Source organism: Pinus tabuliformis, chromosome 3_2 (assembly GCF_031772625.1).
Source record: "Pinus tabuliformis cultivar Carrire ecotype Pingquan chromosome 3_2, CPIR1, whole genome shotgun sequence".
NCBI classification, from domain to species: Eukaryota; Viridiplantae; Streptophyta; class Pinopsida; order Pinales; family Pinaceae; genus Pinus; species Pinus tabuliformis.
In genome coordinates, this window is record NC_142302.1 from 646,966,428 (window position 1) to 646,972,733 (window position 6,306).

General features: G+C 31.8%; 1 non-coding gene across 1 annotated transcript; it reads right to left on the bottom strand.

Annotated features, from left to right (window-relative positions):
• Positions 1-3,795: 3,795 nt before the first annotated feature.
• Positions 3,796-3,869, bottom strand: TRNAN-GUU (transfer RNA asparagine (anticodon GUU)). The gene has a single exon. It is a non-coding gene; the product is annotated as a tRNA-Asn (tRNA).
• Positions 3,870-6,306: the final 2,437 nt, after the last annotated feature.

The following is a 6,306-nucleotide window of genomic DNA, read 5'->3' on the forward strand; positions in this document are numbered from 1 at the left end:
ATTAGATTCCTACTTGGAAAATTTTACAAGATTGTACAAGTATTGTAGTTGAAAATATTTTCGTAACCATTTTGGCTATGTCGACCAATAATCATAATGTTATGTTTTATTCCTTAGAATAAATAGACATCTGAAATGTTTTTCTTTCCACCATTTTTAGTAAGGACGCTAACTGTACCCTTACCAAAAAAATTAATAACATTATCATCACCCAATTTGAAATTAGTGATAACATAGTTATCTAGACTTGCAAACAAATTCTTATTTTTAGTCAAATGCTTACTACAACCACTATCTAGCAACCAAATATCTTTATTACTCTCTTGGGAAACATCACAATTAATAAACAAAGACCTAGAAGTACATTGATTCCATGAATGGTTTGGTTGATGTTTTGGTAACATCAGCCAACAATAACCTTCAATAAGTTCAAGTGACTTTGATTTTACTGCAAGAAATAGATCAATTATTGTTGTATAAAGGTAACAATGCACAATCTCTAGACGTCTTTCTCAATAAAATGAACAATGCTACTATATTGTTATGCCATATTTAGACATCCAAGAACTCAAATCAATGAATCAATGCAAGTAAATGCTCATCGATATGTTTATATTCTTCCAGGTAATGATAGTGCCATGAGTCACACTTCACTACATTCTAACCACCTTAATTAAATTTATGCCCACGCATATTGAAGAATACTATGTAAAAATGATGGAAAGAAAGAGTGTGACAAACTAGCCAATCAACCAACCCAATGCTCACACCCAAACAAACACAATCCAATGCACTATATTGAAGGGAGAGAGGCATATGGTCTGTATGGACCTGTATGGCCTTAAGCTTTCTCTTGGAATGCATATGGTCTCACAAGTATATTCTAATTACTAGGTATGATTTGTATGCATCCATGGACAAGTGTAGAACTTGTTATGTCCTCTATCAAGAATAACTAAGCTTGAAAATAAAATTAGAAACTAGCCAGATTTATGCAACAATAAAGTAATGGCAAAGATATATCTTCAATTTAGGAATAAAATGAACAGTTGTGAATAGAGAGTTGTTGAAATTTTTTATTTTCTAAGGAAGAATCAAATTATTAAGTAAATCTATAGTTTACGAAGATACAACAAAGATTGAATTTTCCCACCATTAAAATAGTGAGGAATCCATTGAAATACAAAGTATTATTAGGAAAATGATTTTCTTGAGCAATAACATAAATACAATCATGAATTTTTTTACAACTATGCATTCAACTGCAGGAAACATATTAAGCATAATAAAAAACAACAATAAGTCATACACAATTTTTTTATTCTTGTCATTTAATTAGCACCATTAACATAGTCTAAGAAATGCATTAAACAAAATAAGAGCAACATGATATCACACTTGAATTTACTCAACAATAAAAATAAATCCATACACAATGACAACATATTTACCCTAAAAACCCAAATGGGAAATCAACATTGAATGGTTCCTCGATTCTTTATTTCGACAATCTCTAGTTACAATGCATTTGTGGTATCATCTAGTGTTAACTTTCCTCTCATAAATCTATGATATCATAAACACGAGTACATAAAAACAATTTTCTATTTATTGTTATGGATGGAGATTAAAAGGCAAGTAAAGTTTACAGAAACCTTGAACACCTTGCATAAAGTTAAGAGTGCTATTTCAAAACAATGGAAATAAGGAGCATGACAAACTAGCCAATCAACCAACCCAATGCTCACACCACAATAAACATAATCAAATGCACTACGCTGAAGGAAGAGAAGCATATGGCCTCTACATACCTGCATGACCTTAAGCTTTCTCTTGGAATGCATATGGCCTCACAAGAATCTTCCAATTACTAAGTATAATTTGTGTGCATCCATATACAAGTGTAGAACTTGTTATGTCTTCTATCAAGAACAAATCAGCTTGAAAACATAATTAGAAACTAGCCAAATTTATGCAACAATAAAGTAATGAAAATGATATATCTCCAATCTAGGAATAAAGTTGAACAATGGTGAATAGAGAGTTGTTGGAATTTTTTATTTGCTAAGGAAGAATGAAATTATGAAGTAAATCTATAGTTGACAAAGGTATAACAAAGATTGAATTCTCCCACCATTAAAATAGCGAGGAAACCATTGAGATACAAAGCACTATTAGGAAAATGAAATTTTTGAGCAATAACATAAATACAATCGTGAGTTCTTTATTTAACTATGAATTCAACTATGGGAAACATCATAAGCATAGCCAAAAACAACAATAAATCATACACAATAATTTCTACTTGCCATTGTTAATTGTCACCATTAACATAGTATGAACAATGCATTAAACAAAATAAGAACAATATGATATCACATTTGGAATTTACTCAACAATCACAAACAAATTCATACACAATGACAACATATTTACCCTAGATATCCAAATGGGAAATCAACATTGAATGGTTCATTGATTCTTTATTTCGACAATCTCTAGTTACAATGCATCTATGATATCATTTAGTGTCCACTTTTCTCTCATAAAACTATAATATCATATACATGGGTACACAGACAATTCTCTATTTATTATTATGGATGGAGACTCAACGCGAAGTAAAGTTTACAATCATCTTGACCACCTTGCTTAAAGTTATGCCCACACATATTGAAGAGTACTATGTCAAAACAATGGAAAGAAGGAGCATGATAAACTAGCCAATCAACCAACCCAATGCTCACAACCCAACAAACACAATCCAATGCACTATATTGAAGGGAGAGAGGCATATGTCCTGTGTAGAACCACACAAACTTAAGCTTTCCCCTGGAATGCATATGGCATCACAAGTATCTTCCAATTACTAGGTATGATTTGTGTGCATCCATGGACAAGTGTAGAACTTGCTATGTCTTCTATCCAGAACAATTAAACTTGAAAACATAATTATATACTAGCCAAATTTATGCAATGAATTATTTATGTTAACTATGATTTTAACTCTTAAGGCAACATATTAAAAAAACAACAATAACCCATACACAATATTTTCTACTTGTCATTTTTAATTGTCATCATTGGTGGCCTTGTTTGATCATCCCTAAACTTATATGATATAAAACGTAAGACACTAAAAAGAGAACTTGAACCTCCAACCTTGTGATTAACACATTTACCCTAAAAACCCAAATAAGAAAAAGGGTTTGAACCTTCGACCTTGTGGTTAACATATTTACCCTAAAAACCCAAATAAGAAATAGACATCAATCTCTTGACTAAAAACCTTGATCATGCCTAAACTTATATGATATAAAACGTAAGACACTAGAAAGAGAACTTGAACCTCCGACCTTGTGATTAACACATTTACCCTAAAAACCCAAATAAGAAAAAAGACGACTTGAACCTCCAACCTTGTGGTTAACACATTTACCCTAAAAACCCAAATAAGAAACAAACATCAATCTCTTGTCTAAAAACCCTTATGGTAAACATATTTACCCTAAAAACCCAAATAAGAAATAAACATCAATCTCTTATCTAAAAACCCTTATAGTTAACACATTTACCCTAAAAACCCAAATAAAAAATAGACATCAATATCTTGTCTTATCTAAAAACCCAAATAAAAATTCGACATCAATCTCTCTTCCGAGCTCGTTGGATGATGCCTAAATTTATGTGATATAATGCGCTAGAAGGAGGGCTAGAGAAGAACCCAAATAAAAATTCGACATCAATCTCTCTTCTGAGCTCGTTTGATGATGCCTAAATTTATGTGATATAATGCGCTAGAAGGAGGGCTTGAACCTCCGACCTTGTGGTTAACAGCCACACGCTCTAACCAACTGAGCTATTCCAGCCGCGACGAGAGGGCAAGTAACCATATGTTGAGGATGCCACCTGTAATCTTTGAACGATTTGCTGTAACTTTCATTATCAAAGAATCCGAGTCCAATTCTCATATCCCACCTGCTCTTACTATGATACGCCCTACTCGTAAATTAAGAAGCCTAGTTCCGTTGCCGGCATTCGAACCTGGGTCATACTCTTACTACGATAAGTCCTTCTCGGGAATCAAACAATCCAACTCCGGTAGACGGGTTTTGAATCCGGGTCGCCTGCGTGAAAACCAGTTATCCTAACCGACTGGCCGACAACAACGGAAGCACAGCATTTCTACTCATTAAAATTGTAAATATTAATTATAAAGGTTTTTAATAGAATTAAATTTTATATGTAATTTAAATAATAAAAATTTACAATCTCATTAATAATTATATAGTTTCAGGTTAAGAAGAAAAAGTTAAAAATAGAATGTTTTTTATTTATTCAGATTTCAACATCTCAATTAGTCACATCATTTGTACCAACAAAATTAATTATTTAAAATAATTTTTAAAATAATTTGTTAGTGGTTTGTAAGAGTAATGAGTTATATGGGGCCTGGAGTATGCCCTAAAACTGCTTCTGCTTGGCTAAGAGCTCGTCTTCCTCGGACGTAAAGAAACAGGTTAACGGCCCAAGACCCAGAGGCATCTGGCAGGAGTGAAAGCCTGCTCCCTTACGGACCACCAGCGGGTTATTTCAGGTGGCGTGGTTTTCCTTGATAACAGTGATGTGTTAACTGACATTCGCGGATAGCAGCCAGAGATGGCTGTCCTCACTGTTGGTTTGACAAACTGAGTTTGATAGGTTTTTCCACCTTTTGAAAAAAAAGAAAAAAAAAAAAAAGTAATGAGTTATATTTTGTGAGATGTTTTTAATTCTGGTTTATTAACATTTTAGCTTATATTTATGTTTATTTAAGAAAGACAAATTCTTAACTAATTAATAATGATCATAAATTAAATTTTATTAATCTTTGATTATTAATAATTGTGTATCAGATTTTATTGGCTATTAATTACTAATATTCACTACATATCTAATGTCTCATCTAATTATTATTGAAAATACCAAAGACAGGTCATGGAGTATTTATAAGTATCAACTTTACCTTCATACATAAATTTGGGTATTAAAACTAATTACAAGTGATTCTCATTGTATTTTATGTGGTTCGTATACACTGGAGATTAATGGCCGCTACATCCACATAAATATTTAGGTTGATCCATCCAAAGGGATCACTTATCAACTCATTAACCTTACCAACTCATTAACACCGGAGATCAGTGGCCGCTACATCCACATAAATATTTAGATTGATCCATCCAAAGGGATCACTTCTTACCAACTCATTAACAAGCTACGCCGCTACATCCACATAAATATTTAGGTTGATCCATCCAAAGGGATCTCTTCTTACCAACTCATTAACAAAGCCTAACACTGAGAGTGTCAAAGAGAATTGACCTTGTGACTTCCCAATGGCAAAATGGTTTTAATGACAAGAACTTGATCAATTAAACTAACCCTCAAGACCTATTGTTCCTCCTATCCAAAATACAACTTTAAATTATTATTGTTCAATATTTAATTATGAAAAAAAAAATATTTAATTCATTTTTAATAAAAGATTTTTTCTTAAATAAATGTGAATTTTGATTAGAAATGCTATAATCATTGTTATAATTAGTGGAAAGATTCTTTCCAAAAAATGGTATAAATTTTATTATTCAAATAAACTAATCCATGGCTTTATCTCATATTTAATATTTGTGTCCAGAGGCGCTCTCCAACCTAGTATGGTAGAGATGTTGTAATGTCCTATCCTGTCATGTAAAAAAATTTGACTCAATAAAATAATAATAATAATAAATTTATTGTTTGTACCTTTTTTTGTCCACTTTTTACAACCCATTGTTTTGCCAATAATATTCTTATGGTATTTATATAAGGTAAGATTTTCAAAGTGATTATAGTCACCTATTTCCACACCCATGTGCACATGAAGGAAGCAATGAAGTAATTGACCAAACAGAGCTCCATTTCACCAGTTATTTATGATATTTATATTTTAACCACTGGAGAAATTTCATGAATCTTATACATAGACAATTCTAACATCGAAACACGTTGGTGAAATATTTATTTAATTTCATAATTTGGGTCTATGAGAGAAAGGGGGAATGGTCACTTACATACAATATGGCTATAAACAAACAATTTATAATTTATATTGCTTTATTGGAGAAATCTATACCTTTTTTCAATGAAATTTGCAACTTTTGTTAAACAAATAATTTATAATTTATTTGTAGAGCTCCTTGGGCTTCGATAACATGGTCCTAACATGCATTTGGAATACTTCTCAAATAATTTTTAGTGTTATGGTTTTTCTTTTCATCGTTCAAT